Source organism: Rhyacophila brunnea, unplaced genomic scaffold (assembly GCF_057557595.1).
Source record: "Rhyacophila brunnea isolate RB1 unplaced genomic scaffold, BYU_Rbru_1.0 scaffold_14, whole genome shotgun sequence".
NCBI classification, from domain to species: Eukaryota; Metazoa; Arthropoda; class Insecta; order Trichoptera; family Rhyacophilidae; genus Rhyacophila; species Rhyacophila brunnea.
In genome coordinates this window covers 10,804,188-10,822,607 of record NW_028232796.1, presented here as the reverse complement: position 1 = coordinate 10,822,607, position 18,420 = coordinate 10,804,188, and positions in this window count along the sequence as shown.

The following is an 18,420-nucleotide window of genomic DNA, read 5'->3' as shown; positions in this document are numbered from 1 at the left end:
ATATCATGGCCCCCACAAGGGGGAGCGACAGGGCTCTAGCCTGGGGGCCCGGCGAATGACCAAATAAGTGAGATAAACACACATCACAAATTTTCTTTGATAGTGAAAAAAGTCGCCTGCGCACTATTACACTTAATGATCATTAAAATTTGAAATTTCTTATATGATTGTGCGATGTAATTTTTGATTATTGTGTATCGATATTCGTTCGTGATTGAAGTGGTAGATGTATTAAAAATATAAAAAATCGCTAATAATACACCGAATAGCTACCCTTTATTTGACTTGAAACACAATTTGAAAAACGTTAATGTAGTGCGTCACACTGCCTTTAGCCTTAGCTATAGATAGGGGGTCTGCCAAAGATCCTAGCCTGAGGGCCCGCTTCAGGATGTGGAAACTTTAATCAATATACCCCGTCTCCCCCACCTATCAATTGCAAAAATATTTACCTTTGTTTTGTCTTAAGCGTAGGGTGTTCAACCAATGTGTGCTACCCGTGCTCACGTATGGCTGCGAGACGTGGACCCTCAACACGAGAGATGTCCAAAGGCTAAGAGTCACACAGCGAGGCATGGAGAGGTGCATGTTGGGCATCACGCGAAAGGATCGTAAGAGAAACGAATGGGTTAGGAAGCAGACAAGAGTACGCGATGTAATAGACGTTGCCAAACAGCTGAAATGGAGATGGGCGGGGCACATTGCTCGCCGAAAGGACGGCCGCTGGACAAATGCCGTCATCCAATGGTACCCAAGGGGTACGAAACGGCCACAGGGTCGCCCTAAAAGCCGCTGGATTGACGGACTGGTAAAGTTCGGCGGAAATACGTGGCAGCGAACGACACAGGACCGAGAGAGTTGGAGAAAGCTTGGGGAGGCCTTCATCCAGCAGTGGATTGACCCCGGCTGATGACGATGATGATGACTTTCGGTTAGACAATGAATTTGAGACAATACAGCGTTTGAGGCTTCCACGGTTGTTTTTTATCGTAGTAGATTTTTGGATTTCCACCGTGTGTCTTTCTTCCTTCTTTACTCGACGTTTCGGGCTCGTTGCAGAGGCAATTATAATCTCTCAATAATGGCCTCAGCAACAAGCCCGAAACGTCGAGTAAAGAAAGAAGAAGGACACACGGTGGAAACCCAAAAAATTGAGACAAATTTAGTGATCTAATGTTTTTTTCATTAATATGTCCAGTTCGTTCGTTTTTTTCAACATACTATTATGGAATATAAGTCACCGTTCATATAATATGATGTAATATTCTAATGAAGAGGACACTGGCTGATAGAATGCGATGAACCATGAGACAAAGGTGATTGAAGGGGAGAGGGTATAGAATTGTAACGTCAAAGTCTTTTTTTCTCAAAATAAAATACATATTATACTGAAATTAATCATTTCCAACAAATTTATTTTTAAACGAACTAGGGGTGGTTTCAAAAATGTGAAAACAAGAGGGTAAAAGATTTTTTGATGAAACATTGAAATGGTGTCAAAATATAGATATTACCCAGAAATTATGTAACGTATTTTTTTACTTTTTAAAATAATAAAATAATTACTATACTTACTCATTATTTTTTTATATTATTTACTTTTCTACAGTAAGCCATGCGGCCCACAGATAATAGTATAGTGAAACAGTATTTCAGTAGTAGATGTTAAATCAAAACGTATTATGACCTCCGGGTCTATTCTATACACAAGCCTGCTTTCGGTCCGCTACGGCAGCTAAATAGGGTAGCAAAGTATCGAATTATTAACACGTATTGTATCAATTACAATAAGTTGGCTATAATATGTCAAATAGATTACTGAAGCGTCAATCAGAAATTAAAGATCTTGGCATATTGTTTGACTCACGTCTATCATTTCGCTAGCACATCACTTCTACGGCATTACGTGCAAGCAAGCTTCTAGGATTCGTCATGAGACAAGCCAAGTCATTCAAGAATCCAACTGTTTTACGTACACTCTATGTGTCGTTAGTACGGAGTATTCTTGAGTATGGCTCTATCATCTGGAGTCCTTATGAAGTTTCCTATAAGCTTGTTTTAGAGCGTGTTCAGAAAAAAATTCTTCGTCATCTCTATTTTAAAGTTTATAATAATTTTCCTTTTGACACCTTCTCAAACGAGTCTTTTCCGACTAACTTTCTTCAAGGCATGCTCGCCTTTCATTCTCTTGAAACTCGTAGGTCACTTCTGCTCTTAAAGCATTTTTTCCTGCTCTCACGTGGTATCATTTTTAATCCCGATATTCTAGAAAATTTTAATTTTTACGCACCCGTCAATTACATGCGTGGTCGCAGCCATGACCTATTTTGGGTGAAAGCTGTTTCCTCATGTCAGGCTCACCAGGCACCAATAGCGAGGGCTGTGCGGTTGTTCAATGCATTCCCTAGAGATGTAGATATTTTTGGCGATCCATAATATATTCTGTTTTTTAAATTCTATTTTATTGTTTAATTTGTACTTTTTGAATCATTGTTGTTTTCTTTTAATTTTATTTCTTTTGTATACAACTATTTTTGCTTTCTTTTTTTCCTCCACTTTGTTTTTTCTGATTTTCTGAACTGATTACTTGTAATTTTTATTCTAAATATCATGTTGTGAACGTCCTGAATTAATAATTTGTTATGTACTCAACGTGTCTTTTTCAAATAAATAAATAAATAAAAATAATTGTTATAATACGTGATTGTGTTAACAGTACCTCTCTTGGCTGTGATAAATTTTAGACCGAGATAGACAGTTTTTATGGTTCAGACGGCTAACTTATTGTAATTGTTACAATATTTTCTACCCTGTTTAGCTACCGTAGCGGACCGAAAAATTACGAAGTAATGCTTATTGGTTATATAATATTTTATTAGTTTTGTACATATCGACGGCCCCAGGAAAAACCGGTGTAAGTCTAAAATCACAAATGTTCAGGAGAGCAAAAAAACTTAAATATTTACGCTATTAAATTCATCATTTAAAATGAGTGAGTTTTTTCTTATCTTATTTAAATAAATCAGATAGACCAATTTATTGTCTATATTCCTATTAAAATTTATTGTTGATTAATTAATAAACAGCTGAGATAATGTCAAAAAATCGTTTTTATTTGGAATAATATTACGCGCTTGGTGCTTTGACTTGATTCAACATGCTTTTGCGCGGACGAAATAGATTACAGACTCCGCGTAACAGACTCATACTCTGAGATGTAACCTTGTTTTACGTCACGTTTTTCTTACTCTATACGATTTCATTTAGTACAACTATATTTATAATGCTCTTTTACGGAAGAACCATCATTGCGCAATGTTTAACTCGAAATAATACAGCGTGTCTATAAAGTTTTAACAAAGAGTATGAGGATATATTGACATATATATTTTTTTATACGGAGTTTTTATAATTTAAAAGTATTTAAGTATGATTTTTTAAATTTTTTTGTAAATTATTATTGATGTTTTTATAAATAATGAGAATATGTACATCACGAAACAATAAACATTCAGGAAAAATGTTAATAATGGAATAATAAAGAAGTTGTATAAGAAATTATAAGTAAGTAAAATTATATAGGTATAAGAAAATAACATTGGTAACTATTAGATTTAAAAAATAGCTAAAAGAAATGTTTTTTATTCTTTATAACACAATTTTCATTAAAACAGTTGAAAAAACATAATGTTAATCGCCATGTAAATCACTAAGACAATTTTAATTTATTAGTAGTAATTGACTTAATTATGAAAACTAAGGAAATAATTGCTTTTATACTAATTCTATTAACTGCATCATTGTATTTCTGAGGGAATGAGTTTTATTTAAATAAGTAATTACCATTTTAGAAAAAACATATGTACGGTTTATTACAATAATATAAATCACTAACCGCTTTGCTTATTTGAACATAATAATGTAGGTAGTAAACAACTACTGAAATATATTCTTGAACATTTGGCACAGATATACCTATCTCAACATTATACTATTTGCAAAAATATAGATTTTCTAGTTTGAAAATTATAACTACGTATTAACAAAATAACTAATGTTATGTATACCTAACAATTATTAATGAAAGAGAGATTTATTACGTTCGTTCTCAGATGAGACCGCAGTCAACTGTTCATCATCAGAAATCTTTATAAATAAATATTATCAATATAATTATTAGGCTTGTATTACAAGCCAATTGGATAATTATGATTTAGTACCTATCTAAAATGATATTCATACAGTATCTGTATAAACAAGAGAAATTCCTTTGTCAGTACCTACCTTCTATTTTTTTAAGAGTATCCTTATTTGTGCATATAATTTTATAATACCTTTCTATAATTAAACAAGTAGGGACACTTACTTATTAGATTATAAAATTTCATATAAATTATGACCATATTAATTATCGTTTGTATTTTTTAATCTCTATCGTTAATATGAATGTTTTTGCCAATTATAATTAAATATAGATTGATTATATTCTATTGTCAACATAAACTTCAGTAGGTATATTTCTTAATTGAGCTCAGTTACGTTAATTAATATGATGTTTTATGATTTTTATTATTTATTTAAAAGGTTGGAATAAATGTGTACTAATGCTCTCAAATTTAAATGATCAAATTTATTTTGTTGGTGTGGATTTGCATTTTTTTATAAACTGAAAAAAATTAAATAATTTGCATTCAAGTAGGTAGTATGTTCTTGAAATGTTATATTGTTATTTAATCGATTGCGTAGAGTTTTAATACAAATTTTCTCAAAGAAACACAGTTTCCTATATCATTTGTCCATTCATATATTTATTTTGATAGTTTTACAAAATGTATAATTCAGACCGATTTAAATTGGATGAAATAATAATTAGGTAGTTACTATTTAAAGTGGTTTTCATAATTTATAAAAATCATAGTCAATAGGTGAATAGGAGGTAAGTATATGAATTTAAGTACATACTTACCATTACAGACTTTTCAAATCCAATTGATATTTGAAGTTTTTCACAAACTATAGATAGGTACATAATATTTATGTACTTATCTATAGTGTTAAACTCAATTAAGCCATGTCAAATTGTGATGAAAATATTATAGAAATGTTATTGTTTGTTAAAAGCAACACTGTATATTTATTTTGAACAAATTTAACTAACATCGAAAATTATGTCACCACTCACCAATGCTAAGATTATAATATATGTCTTTAATTAGTAGGTAATATTAAAAATTCCCAATCACCAGCGATGGGTTTGTTTTCAAAATACCTACACATCATTTTGTTTACTTAACTTCATCTTTTTTCCAAAATATATCCACTTAGATAAGCATAAAATGCTTTGGCAATTATTGACCATTAAAATTTTATTGTTACTTTCAAATTGTATTGTAAACAATTACACGTCTTCAAAAATTCCAGCCGCTTAATCCCTTTCGGCGAATGGCATGTAATAAAATAATATAATCCTTTGGGTAATTTCTATCTTTGAAGAATATTCAAAATACAAAATTATGCATAATATACTTAATGTGTACCCTTTTATATTTTCAAAAATACTAAGAACTGACGCACGTGTTAATGATATTTAGACGAAGTTCATTACTATTATACTATTTCCAAAGCAAGCCATTCATAAATAATTCCATTTCAAAATGCAATGAAAAGGATTATTTAACTTGGTTGGATCATAAAAAAATAGTCAGCAATTAGTAATGTTTTCAAACTGAACCATGATAATAGTGATTTTTTATTATCTTTGTGCAAGATTAATTTAACCAAAATAATATGGAATGTCATTTTCTACTAATGATAAAATAACATTTTGAAGTTAAAACATAATATTTTAGGTAGTTACCTTTTTAGGTCCAAAATATTTGATTTTATAGTGATAGTAATATTTAATTAAAATATGTATTTTTCTACTGGGTATTTATGTAAATTAAATTTATATATTAGAATATTACAAACTAATTTTAAGTTAAGTAGGTAACTGCAAAGTAATTAAATATAATTATATATAAATAACGTTTTAAATATGATATTATTTTTCTATTAAATAATATAATATTTTCAAATTGAAACTTTACTTCATTGTTTTGTTGAGTATCTATATGGGAGAGTAATCAACCGAAAAGAGTAAGAGAGAGCTTGAAGAGGTCTTTATCATGCAGTGAATTAATTTAAATAAGCGAATCAAAATTAATATAAGTACTTCAAATTTTAAGATAATATTAATAACTGAGAAGTTTTTTAAAGTAGCTAGGCAAGTGAAAATTAATTCCGTTACTTGTATTTGTTTTATATTAAATAATATAATAACTTAACTTTCTGACACAATAATATTGACTAACTTTTAAACTAATAATGCAAATACTTACTGCAAATACCAATATTTTTCGGAGATAAACCAATATGTTTTTTAAATTATTGTGATACGTCAATATAAATCATGCCGTTTATTTAAATCTCCGTAAAAGAATGTTATAGCAAGTATAAAAACCTTCTTATTTGTAAAATAAAGCGCAGTGCACTTTTGTTATCGAGGTATGACTATACTCCTCGGATATTTCTGTGAACACAAATTTGGTCGATGCGATATGTAGATATAGAGCACCATTGTCAAAAACCTAACTTTGTCAATTTTTATGCTAGAGACCTGATTTTTTTACAGGACATGCATAAAAAATTAAATATTATAAAAAGCGAATAAAACCGGAAACGCTATTTTCAGACTTACAATGGTTTTTCCTGGGGCCGTCGATATAATGATGAAGAAATAGAGATATATAATTGATTTAAGGGGGGACATGCTCGTCGTAGGTCAAAATTGAGTTTTTATTGTAATGTCAAACCATGATCCTGGACACTCCTTGAACGTTGTAGATAATCAATAATATAATTTTGAAGCCTTATTATCCTTTATATTTATTTTAAACATTTGATGACAAAACTCAATTTTGACCTACGACGAGCATGTGGGCCGTTAACCAATTGTCATTAAAACATTAGATTATTAAAAATAGTCGATAACATCCGATAGCTGTTTTTTATATAAATAAGACAATGATTTTGATAATAATAGTAAAATTTATGAAAAGCTAACATTATTTTTTTTAAATAACAATTCAAATGTTTAACAATAATTATTATTGTAACGAAAAAAATGTTAGAATCCAATAAACGTTGCAGCCTATCAAAAGTTTATAATTTCAGGCCAAGTCCAATATTCTGCGTATGTGTACTGGACCTCGAGAAACGGTTATGGACAAAATATAATCAAAGCTTACGACCAGCTCAAATGTCTAGTATGACAATTTCATATTTTTGAGGTCAGATGTTTAATTTTGCTTATACCATTGGGAATATAACGCAAAAGGCATGTTTTATTACCACATACCACATTCATATTATAAATAGTATAGTGCGTAATAGGCTGTTTTGGCACTAACCACCGGGTTCAGCCTTGGACTAAAGGTTATGTTTGACCAACTGACCTTTTATTCACACCAGGGTTTATAATAATAATTAAAATTTTACTTTAATAAACCTTTCTGAACATCAAACGTAGGGCTGTTAAAATGATACCCTTGTAAATTTTCCCCTTTGAAATAACCTCAAAAAATAGGCTCGATTTTTTTTGTTTTTCGTATAAAATATCACCTGAGATATTATATTTATGAACATTGTTATTCGACATCCAATACGTACGTGTTTATAATTTGAGATCAACACGTTTTTAATATATCCCTCGGGATACAATGTTAATTATAAAATCGGATATCTAGAGATCAAATAATAATAATATGACCATGTATATAATTTTATAACAACGTTATCTTCTTAGTTTTTGTCTGCTTTCCAGATGTAGTATATGATTACCATGTGGACCATGCTAGCACTCTTGACTCGGTCCAAGTACGATCCAAGTACACTTGGACCGAGTGCCATCCAAGCGCACTCGTATGAGACAGCTTCATACAAAATACTCCTATCCAAACTAACTTGGATGAGTAGGACGCGATCCGAGCAGCTTGGATAGGAATAATTAGTATGAAGCTGTCTCATACGAGTACGCTTGGATGGCACTCGGTCCAAGTGTACTTGGATCGTACTTGGACCGTGTCATCGCGGCTTTATACATACACCTCATCATCCTTTAACAAAATTGTCTACACATCTGTTTGTAGTTCACTTTTTCAATTTTTCAATTTATTTTTCAATTTATTTATTTTTAACATATTGTGAACATTACAAATTATAAATTTAAGACGTTCACAACATGACATTTAAAAACAAAGAAATATAAAACAGTATAACATAAAAAAAGAGATAGATCAGTATAGAGATAAATAGTATGTTATTAAACAGTAGAAATGTGTAAATACACAAAATATAAATTAGGTAGGTACAAGGAAGTACACCGGATGAGTTAAGCTGACTCTATTTTAATAATTTATAAAACAACGTTCACCTATACTCATCCTCGCGTAGGTGGAATATATCGACACCCGAAGCAATTTCGTTGAACATAGTTATCGCCCTCCCAATTGGCATTGCCAGTGGCAGGTTGGTTCTGCACCTTGGGAAAATAAACAACTGATGGTCTCTATTTCTAAGATAGTTATCAGGGACACACAAGTCAACACTGCCCAGAATTCTCATTTATACCTCGTATAAGTCGAAAAAAATACGTAGCTAAATAAAGATTTCTTCTAAATTGCAGACCGCAGTATGTAAGCATGCATAAGAGAAAAATATCAGTTGGATAAAGCCACGGATAGTATCCATACAACCTCATGTAAAGGAGTCTCAAGAATTTCTTCTGAACCCTCTCCACCATAAGGCCACACTTCAACTGATGCGGTGCCCAAACAATATACCCACTATGATCACATCGAGTTCACCACTTTGGGTATAGGTGTTGAAGATGAAAGACTGCAAGTTTATTTTCCGAATAAATAATTACAATGACAGATGTGACAGTTAAACAGTACCAGGTAATACGTGGCGAGATATGCTCAGTCCGATGCACGGTGATAGAGAGTGCATATTCTATCAATAATTGTGATTCGCTATTTATTGAAATGAAATTGTGGCAAATAAATTGTGGCAAGCTATTATTGATGTAATATGTCACAATTGACGAATGTGCTGACTGTCGACGTAATGAAATTGAAAATAATTTGACCGCAGTGGAACCTTGAACCATTCCGTTGTTAACATGGGAAATTAATATTTTTTCCAAATCTGAAAATATACTACGTTCTCTTGAATAATTATAACTTTGTACGGTATTCGGCCACGAGTAAGTATATTAAAATTCTGGTCTGCAGTGTTGACAGAATACAAAATAGCGAAATAAAAGAAACAAGAGTCGTAAAAGAAAAGGTCCACCAACCGACCGTAATGAGTCCTAGCCGTGCGTAGAGATGTCCACGTACATACTGACTCACACCGTTCATCCGAGCCGTTTGACAAACAGAAGATGCAATCTTAGCAACTTCAAACTGAAACCAATTCCTACCAATGAATTTATTTACTTTTTGTGTGTGTTTAGTTCATTTTCTTGGCAAATTAAAATAACCTAAAATGGAATTCAAATTATTATAAAACTATGCTTAAAATAGGTTAAGAAATATAAATAATGGCGACTGTTAGTTATAACCAAATCACGTTTTACCTACTATTTAACTAGAAATATTGGTTCTAATGAACTTATATACCATGGAAAAGTACTTATCAATAATTAAAATATTAACCAACAAAACCTGAGTGATAATATTGATATTAGGTACATATAATTTTCTTCTAATCTAATAGTTATTAATATACAAAACGTTTTAGTCACTATAGTATAATATTTGAATGGAATTCCACCAGGTAAATAATAGTTACAAAAAAGCTCATAGAAACTGTGTGTTGAGCTTTGACCACAGGAGGTTACACTTTGCCAGACTGCCAAACAAATATTATTTCATGGGTTTCTTGTTCGAAAGGTGATCATAGATGATTATGATACATTCAATATTTGCAATTGGGGGTGCCGCGTGGATTATAAAATTTATAATATCGAATGAAGTTTCTTAGTGTAATTTAACTTCTAGTTGATTTAAGTTGACCAGAGTTTAACTTTTGACATCTTTAGGCACTATGCGAATTCACTAATAGCAAACGATTAATATGAAAAGGTGTGGTTACTCCTATGATCCTTCATATTGCAATTTTTGGCACCGACAAAACTGTGGAACATGTTATAGACCATCTGTTCATTGCATGGTTGAGAAGAATTTAAATGCAACTCTCACACAAATATAATAGGAGAAGACACAGAATGCAGTTAATTCTCCTAAAAAGGATCAATACATTACATATCATTAAATCTTATGACTAAGTAAAAAGCAATAATAAAAACTAGTGTAGTGAGGTGTTTAAAAATACCGTACGGTAGGTACATTAATACATTAATTACTCACTCTTAATCCATTCATCTAGCGCATTAAAATACCATTACTCATAAACAATGGAACTGGGTAAATTGTCGGGAGCTTAATAAACATGTTTTGAGATCAAGATGCGGTGGGTTTAATATCTTATTTGCAAACCGCTCGCTTATTTATGAAACCTTTTCAAGAACATCACTAGTCGTAAAAATGCGTTCCTTCCTGAAAAATGTATGAGATTTTCCTATGCCATAAACTCGAGAATGTCCCCTAGAAAATATTTAAGTATTAATGTCATCATCTATGTCACCATGACCTTTTCAGGGTCGTAGATCCTTGTAAAGGACATTTTTTAGATTAAAAAGCAATCTAACAACGTAACCTCTTACGGGTTTCTCTTCGCCTGTTCGCGAATAGCCTCTTAAATTGCATTTCCGAAATATACGTAGTAAGTAGTATGTTCAAGGCGATTTTTTTTTGTAGCATCATATTATTATCACTGGCGAGTTTTTTTGACGCATATAACGCAATTGATTTGTCATAAAATATAAACGGAAGCCTCGAAAACTACCCATGAATATATTAAAGTCTTAAAAACGATGCATATTTCATACAATTAATGACGTATCGAATGTTACCCGAAGCATAACAAAAACCTTACAACTAATTTGAAATAGGTACAACATAAATACTAAAATTTTGTTTACGTCATTGTGTATAAATACAATAAAATTAACCATATATTATTGTGTGTCGTTACTGTCATCTCATCTCCGTTGCTTTTTATAATAAAAATTTATATAAAACGATCAGGAATAATATTACAATTATTATTAATAAACTTCTGGTTTATTGCGAAGAAGAAAAGGAATCACATCTAAAAAGAGAGCCGATACATTATTTAAACACACGTTGTCGCCATGACAAGTATATCACTGAGAAGTCTTACATAATATGCGACTACAGAGACCTCCGATTATCGACAAGATCTTGTTGTTATACAGTATTATAGTTTGGTTTTTTGCTTAATTAAATTTTAAAAACTACCCAACACCATCTAAAATTTGAAGGTATTCTTAGTTCAATGAAAATAATGTATGTTTAACAAAATTTTGTGTGCACTATTTATATCGGATCCATTTCTACCCTTCACCACTGTGATATGCCAATAGAAAAAAAACGCCAAAAGACTATAAATTTTTTGATAATCCAAACGTACACCTATCGTTTTTACATAATATTGTATTTATGATTTTATACCAAAATCAACATAAAAGAAATATAGCCACACTGGCACAAGTATCCAATAACTAACTACCAATTATCGTAAACAATAATCTGTTAGAGCATATTATTTTTAAAAAATATTGTAGTTTGTTTAATGTCTAATGTTTAATGTCTAATAATGTTTAATAATTAATATGTCATATGTAGGGATTGCAATAACAGTATTTCAAACCCGGTATTCCAGTATTTATAAATACCAAAATACCGGTTTTAAAAATACAAAATACTGGTATTAAGAAACCACACTCGTTTACTGAATTTAATGTTATTTCTTCATTAGTTTATACTATATTTCATATTCAATCGAGTGTATAAGTTATATTGTGCTAATAAAATGCCAAATATTGACTGAATCTAACATAGGTGGAGTAACAATAAATCACAATTCATTAAATATACCAATTTGTAAAATTGTCTCGATAAATTAACCTATTGATATTATTTCGAAATAAAAAAACATACGTGACAAAAAATGTTCAATTATTCTACAATAACATTATTGATAATTGTACAAGACAAGTGTTGAACTGAAGAAGCATTTCCTGCAGCCGCGTTTATTCACACTTAATGAACTAGCCTTTTTTGAAGGCTTTAGTTGAAATTATCAATATATTCAAATTATTTATAAAAATCACCAATTCTACAATATTATGATTAATACATATCTATTTTTAAATGTCACCGTAATAAATAATAATAGGTAGTTTTTTTCTATAAAATATTGTTTTAAAGACATTGTAATAGCTATAGTTACTGAGAAGTAGGTACTTATGTTTTAACGAATACCGGTATTAATACCGGTATTCAATAAGAAATACCGAAAAACCGGTAGTTATATTTTCATTCGGTATTGCAATCCCTAGCCATATGGTATGATGTTGCAGTGGAAAATCCGTTCTGATATTGCAATGTTACTATTTATGGAATGCCAATAAATGCCTGTCATTATCGGGGCATGAAATGAAGTTTTCCAGTCGTTAGGCACATTTTTCGTTAGGCACGTCAATCGCCCCAGTTGGCTGTGCCAATTATTATTTCGAAATGATTCAGATACATTTATTTAAAAAAACAAATACAGTGCCAATTGTCATTTAGAATCATTAATGTAATATTTTATGAACAAAATGTGTGAAATATAAAACGACTTAAAAATTTTAGTTTACTCGTAAAGCTTAGTCTTCAAAAATTCTTAATAAACTTTACCTGTATTGTATTACGGGTAATTTCCAATTTTTTATACATTGTACAAGATTGTATATGACGTCCACGAAGGCCCCGCGGCTTAAGCGTTGGACTATAATAGGGTTGGCGAACCTTTTTACGTACGCGTACCAAAATTTTCCAAATAATATTTTAAAAAAAAGTTTTCTAAAAAAATGGTTTTTAAGAATTCTATTAAAAAAGTTTAAAAATTACAATTGAGTTCGTGATATTCTATCTTTTACCGTATTTCTAGCCGAAGGCATATCTTTTATTCTTTGATTTTTTCCGTATTTTCAAATTAGTCAAAGAGATCGTAAAAGCATTTAAACCACTCTTTTTCATATCATATTCTCCATCACCGAACGCTTTCCATCTTTAGTGATTATGTTTGAGGCAAAATAACAAGCAGTTATTATATTATTGAATGACTGCCGATAATTAATTTCATAAGGTTTGTTGGTTGAATGTTTTTATTTTTAATTCCCCGATCCTAAAGACCGTACCGACCTATGCAATTGTATATTTACATTAAACGTAATGATTATTCTTGAAAAGGACTTGCCTGCAATTTTTTATACAATGAGATTTGACATATTTATGCATGAATTTCGTCGTTTTTGTTTGCGCATTGATTGGAAAACATAATATGAAAAACCGAAGAAAATACGCATGGCTATGTCGTCATTATTTTTTAAATATTATGTAAATGTAGGTAAAAAAAACATTTTTTAAGTATGCATGAACATGTACCTAACCGATTTTTTTAAACGGTACATGTTCAAACACGCGCGTTCACATCATTTTACTCCCTACTTCAATTATAGTTTGTCAATTTATGGCTACGGCCGTATGTTGTAGCTTAACTACTGGGGAATGCCAAAAGAAATAGCGTATTTCAAAAAAACACTACCTTATTCTTAGGTCAATAATTATTATAAAGCAATCATTATTCGTAAGATGTTTATTACACTTGAATGGTCAAAGACATAGCTTACAATTTGTATCTTTAGAATTATCTTCAAATGTGTTAATCTTACCCATTTTTTGAATAATAAAATGCCTAATTCTTGTCAAATTTGGGTTCACAGAGATTATCAATATATTTTTTTATCGTAAATATTTCACTATAATAATGTCGATATAAATTATACTGATGGTTTTATAAATATGTTTACAAATTAATAAATGTAAAAAATCTTAATACCACTGCACATTTATATACTGAAATATGACTATATTCTAAAACATTAGACTACAACAGCGCGAGGTTTAAAAGAATACTATGTTATGTAATAAAAATACTTCATGCAGTCATCAAATGTTTAAAATAAATATAAAAGATAATAAGGCTTCAACATTATATAAATAGATTATCTACAACGTCTAAGATATGTCCAGGATCATGCTTTTAAAATAGAACAAAAGCTCAATTTTGACCTACGCTGAGCATGTCCCCCTTAATACAAAACCTCCACTCTGTGGAGGCCCATAGTATGATCTTATTAAAGATGTACTTATTAAAAAAAAAAAAAAAAAACAAAAAAAATTGTTATGCTGCCTCTTTACAGTGGTTCAAGTAAAGCTAAGATACGTGGCCACGTGGTGGTCGTTATTGTGAAGAAGGCAACATACTCATTGTGTGCCCAATTGCCGGAAAATGGTTGCCGTCTATCGACACATTGTTGGTATTTGAACTAGCATCAGCAGTCGCTGTGCTCACGCCATTGTGTATATTATTTTAGAGTAAGCATTATAAATACATATTGCCAGTAATTAAAACTGAACTCTACCTACATTGCAATAGGGATGATTCTTACAGATTTTTTCGGATATCGATAACCTTTTCTGGAAAACATATCTGAAGTTTTCAGTTTTGATAAAGTATTGCATGATATATCATACATATCAAAGTGTAGTAGATATTTCATTGGAAACGCCTGCACAAAAAATCCTAACAGCTATGCATCCGAGGTATTTCTTAAATTCCGTTAATATTAGCAATAATATTTTTGTAATTTTCAATCAAGTTATTAACAACACTGGCTTTGATTCCTAGACGGCTTCAGAATATCTTAATTTTTTTAAGAATGTAGCATTCTTAATACTTTAGAATTATACCGATTAGAAAAAGTGTAATTGATAAATATTCGTACCGAGCGGGACTTAACCTATATCTATCAGTAATATTAATTTAATATTAACCAGTGTAATACTAATCACGTCGAAATTTCCTAACAATGATGCGTCCGAGGTATTTCTCAAATACCGGTTAATATTAGTTACCATCTTTTGGTTATATTGCAGCAAGTTATTAGAGTATAATATGCTTCATTACTTTGCATTCAGGTTCTAGGATAAAAATGATGTAATATTCCAAAAATATTTTTTTTACATAATATAATATTATCTATTTATTTAATTATTTTTTATTTTTATATATTTGGGTGCCACGGTTGCCGATGATGGTGGTATTTCTAGTGAGCTTGGAATCCGCATGGGTGTGGCGGGCTCTGCGTTCAACAAACTTGGAGTCGCATGGAGGTCAAGGCTGTATTCTGTGAGGACCAAATGTCGTTTGTTTAACGCGTGCGTGCTACCTGTGCTCCTGTATGGCTGTGAGACATGACATCTTACTAAGCTTCAAGAGTCTCGGCTTTTGAGCTTTGAGAATCGATGTCTCCGCCGAATCTTAGGGGTACATTGGTACGACCGCGTTACAAACACCCGAGTTTGTGAGCAGACACAACAGCCTTCGGTGATTGAAGTTATCACGAAGAGACGATTTATGTGGCTGGGACATGTATTCCGTATGCCGCCAAAGAGTGCAGGACTTCCGTCGCCGTGGCCGGCTCTCCCTCATCCTGCAGCGATGCTACAAAAGCGACCTACATGCTGCAGGTCTGACATAGCGGGAGGCGCAAGAGTTGGCGATGGACCGAGGGAAGTGGCGCCAACTTGTGCTTGCCCTATGCCCCAATGTTGGGACGTGACAGGGTGAAAGAAGAAGAAGAAGAAGAATTTATTTATTACTACATAATATTAATACAAATAAATATTTTTTTTTGGTCCAATTGTATGCGTGGTAATCAGGCAAAGAGGCGTATCAGTATAGTAAAGAGTGCAAAAAAGTGCAAAGTTATAAAACGTATACTCTACGTATATTGACAATATTAAACTAAAATCAAAGTACCTACTGCAATATAAAATTATACATAATTTGTACTGGTGTAGTTTTTTGAACTATTAAATTTTGTTCACATTGATTTCTAGGTGTCAAGATCTCTCCTAATTGTAGTTGTAATGTACCAACTTGAACTATATCGTTTGTTTCAAAAAATGTACAGAATCAAACCCAGTATAATTATTAATTTCTTTTGCTTCAGATTTGTATTTAAACCTAACCTAACCTAACCTAACTCGATAACTTTGTCACGAAATAACGAAAGACCTCTCGTGAAAAATCCCCTTTTTGTCGCCAGTTATGAAATCAAAAAATGACGTCAATTTGCCGCGAAAAATTATCTCGGCTCCTTATATTTTATGACGTTCGCGCCAACTATAATGAACTTTATTCAACATACAGAAGAAAAAAATATCCAAGCGTTTCTCAAAATCACTGAGCAGCTGAGTATATTTTCCTTTTCTTTTTTTGTCAGAATAAAGTTAAATCATAATATATATACATAATATTAATATATAAACAATATCATAATATATACCTACATAAAGAAAGCATAATCAGCACATTTAGGTGCGTAGTGTAACTTGACAACTTTAAAATAGTTACTATCAGTAACAAGATGTGATTTCAACTAGAGTTTAAGTTCATTCAATAACTAATGTACAGACCTACAAACTTATCTGAATAATGGGATGGGGGAGCCACTGTCGAAAACTACCCAATCAAGACTCGTAACTAGGTAAACTCTGACATTCCAATGAAATTTTCAAAATGGTATCCTATGGTAGTTCGTAGTTCCATTTTTGGCCATTCTACAGATAAGTTTGCAGCTCTGTACACGTAGTCAGTCGACACCATCATTATTATCATACATTTATATTTCAATGATATTAATACAAAAATATTCAGAATACAATTTTAAACCGGAAATAGGTTACTTTAATTTAAATTATATAAATAAGTGAGCAAGAAGAATAATTATTCTACTCGCCTCCCTAAGCGCTTAAACAATGGCGGGATCAATTTACGTAAGTACCTAGGTAAAATATATTTTTAGCATACTTTGTTAAAAATACTATTATGATGAAGAGGGCCAGTTAAGCATAAATGGAGAGCATTCCTTGTTTAAAAGTAGGTGGTCATTATGTTTTTTAAACCATAGAATACCTGTATAAAACATATAAACTGTTTTACAGAAAGAAAATGAAAGTGTACAAACTAATTTGGTTATGTAAGTATGTTATGGTTGAAGAGGCGACAGTAGATGATATCAATTTTAATTTACTTTCTGACCATGCAACAATACCATGAGCTTTTTGTCAATAGGTATAAACAAATGACTTGGATAAAAGATTGCTTTGCTTTTGTGCCAAAAACTATACATAAATAATATAATAAGACAAATTTAGCAAAAGCACGTGGCAACTAAATAATGGACCTAAAAAAATGAAGACATTCATATAACAGCGGATCGAGAGTAATTAAGATGATTATAATAATAGTGCAAACAAAAAATCAACTTACTTAAAAGATTTTTTTTATAAAACAAATTATAAAGATTGAGAACCAGTCATACAGTAAAAAAAATGTCCTCTCCCTCCTATTTAGTCGTGTTAAAAGAAAGAGGTCGGCATTCGTTTTTCGCTTTTCTTTATAAAAGTGCATTTCTGTGTGCAGAGCGGCAGGCAGTAGCGCCAACACAGAAGGGGCAAGTGATTTCAATAAAACGGTGCTACGCTCTCCTTTAGTCAAACGGCCAAAGCAACGGCGACCGTTAGAAAGAACAATTGAGCAGAGGTGAACGACCATCGTAATGACCCATTAGTGATATTACTCAAAAAAAACTTTTGAATTATAATTTATTTAACCACGTAAACGTTCTCTTCGCTGAACGGAAAGAATATGAAACTAAATGTCAAAAAGTGTTTAACATTTAAATATAGAACATTCGAAACAAGTTAAATGAATTTTCTTCTACTTGATAATATAAAAATATACATATTCTTAGTTATTGTGCAAATATTTCTTTTAAGTGAGAAGATGACGGTTTTCCAGTCTTTCCTACTCTTCTAAGTGTTTCAAAGAATAGGTAAACCTAGCAAAGCATCTCTTGCATGGAGCCAGTTTCTAGTACCGATCATGGAAAACTCTCAATAGACTGATAATCATGATAGGGCGCACCCTAGATATAATGTTGAAATGGGGATTCTTTTATGACCAAACATGCAATTGCGACGAAATGTAAAGCATGGAACGCCTACTTTTATGCGAGACATTCCCATTGAAATCCCATCTCATTGAGATTAT